The 2234-nt window shown below is 37.6% G+C and overlaps 1 non-coding gene across 1 annotated transcript; it reads right to left on the bottom strand.

The window, feature by feature from the left end:
* Positions 1–1733: 1733 nt before the first annotated feature.
* On the bottom strand, positions 1734–1840 carry LOC117274605 (small nucleolar RNA R71). The gene has a single exon (XR_004504739.1). It is a non-coding gene; the product is annotated as a small nucleolar RNA R71 (small nucleolar RNA).
* Positions 1841–2234: the final 394 nt, after the last annotated feature.

Genomic DNA, 2234 nt, shown 5'->3' with positions numbered 1-2234 from the left:
AGGAAAACGGAATTTTGAGGACTTTTGGACATAATTTAGACCTAAGGAAGCTAAGGAGAAGAGGGAGAAGCAAGAGCACAAGGATTTCACCATTCATCCTCATTCAAGACAAGGGTTTGGATGTTTTATGTTTTCCTTTGACTTAAACTTAATTGTGATGAATTTCTCCTTATCCATGGAGTAATTCTTCATTAGGGATTGATGGATTTGGTGTTTTGAGAATTGTTTGTGGATATTAACTCTAGTTTTATATATTGAATCGTTTTGGGTGTTTTTATTGTTGCATATATATTCATTTGTTTATGTAATCGAAAGAGGCATAATTTGTGATGTTCTACATTATTTTATTGGTTGAATTCATTGATTCTTGTTAGTAATCGAAAGAGGTTAGTTGAATTAATGTTTAGACCTAGTTAGGAGGATAATCGAAAGAAGTTCTCCTAAGGATCAATCCACTACGAATTCTTGCATATATTCACGAGGCTTAACTTATTTCATATTGTAAGGTTGAGAATTAATCGAGAGAGGAGTTTCTACTTAATGTTTGAATATAATAGAGTGAATTCGAGAGACTCACTTGAACCATTGAAGTGAAGTAACTAGAGTTAATTCCCAAACAAGTATCTTACACCTATCCAATCAACCCCTATTTTCTCCCTTTGATATCTTCTTTCTTACTCTTGTTGCGATTGCCATTAGCCAATAGTTTAGACTTTTAGTAAATTTAGTTTTAAATCACACAACTCTAAATTGTTGATCATCTTGGATAGAAATTAAAACTAGAAGCTACGAAAACACTGTTTAAATTCAATCCCTATGGATAAGATATTTTCTATACTATATTCGACTAGCGAGAATAATTTTGTGTTGTGTGTTTAGCTCGTCAAATTTTGGCGCCGTTGTCGGGGATTGGCAATCAAGAGTGTTTGAAATAGTTTGTAGTACTAATTCAGAAATCTTTGTTATTATTTGTATTTTATTTTTCTCTTTTACGTTTGGTTGTTCTTTGACTGTGCGCAGGCTACATATTAGATTGGTGCATAACCCGATCTTCTGGGAAGGAATTGTAACCATACGAACTAGAAATTGAGAAATATTTGCGACAGTTGAGAAAGGAAAGAAATTTCTCCTAGAATATAGAAACGGTTGGGCAATCCTCAATCAAAGAAAATATGGCGGGAGATGATGATAATGTTGATTTGGCTACGAGAGAGGCAACCCAACTTAGAGAGAAAGCTGCAAGAGATGATGAAGAAGCAGCACTCAGAGATGCACAAATTGCTTATGAGGAGGAGAGAGGTTGAAGAATAGCTCAGAATCAGCCCGTGGGTGCAGACCAGTTCGCAAATGTAGCTGCCAGCCAAGGGAGACCACTTGTTGATTATGCTAGACCGGTCTACAACCAAGGTTTATCAAGTGTGAGACCACCTCCAGTTGCAGCCAATAATTTTGAGCTGAATCAAGGGTTGCTCCAAACCCTCCAAAACAACTGTGTCTTCAGAGGAAAGATGAATGAAGATCCAAACAATCATCTAATAGACTTCGAGGAGATCATGAACACCTTTCAATACAATGGTGTGTCACAAGATGCAGTGTACTTAAGGGCATTCCCCTTCACTCTAAAAGATGCTGCAAAGCACTGGCTTCGAAGCTTTCCCTAGGGATCAATTAGAACATGGGAGGAGATGACCTCAAAGTTTCTTGCCAAATATTTCTCCTCAGCTAAAACGGGCAAGTTTAGAAGATAAATCCATAACTTCTTCCAGAATGAGACTGAGACTGTTTTTGAAGCATGGGAGAGATTTAAAGAGATTGTGCGAAAGTGTCAACATAGCAGAATTGAAATCTAGATGCAACTCCAGGACTTTTGGGATGGTTTGACAGCAACCTCACACAAAACATTGAGCAATACAGCTGGAGGTCCGTTAATGAAGAAGACTCCAAAGGAGATAGTCACTATTCTAGATGAGTTATCTGAAGATGCAAATCAGTGGCCCTCAGAGATTGCTGAAAGAAGAAGATCAACTGGTGTTCACCAAGTTGATACTAATACATCAGTGGAGGTACAACTTGATGCCATGGCAAAGTAAATAAGGAAGCTAACCTTAGCTTCAATACATAATGAGCCTCATGAAGTATGTGACATATGTGGAAGAGTACACCCTACCCATGAGTGTCAAGCTTCAATGGAGGATGTTAATGCCGTGGGTAACTAAAATTTCAATGCAATGAGT

The sequence above is a fragment of the Nicotiana tomentosiformis genome, chromosome 10 (assembly GCF_000390325.3).
Source record: "Nicotiana tomentosiformis chromosome 10, ASM39032v3, whole genome shotgun sequence".
Classification (NCBI taxonomy): Eukaryota; Viridiplantae; Streptophyta; class Magnoliopsida; order Solanales; family Solanaceae; genus Nicotiana; species Nicotiana tomentosiformis.
The sequence above is the reverse complement of the archived record's forward strand: the minus strand, read 5'-3'. Positions and strand labels throughout refer to the sequence as shown.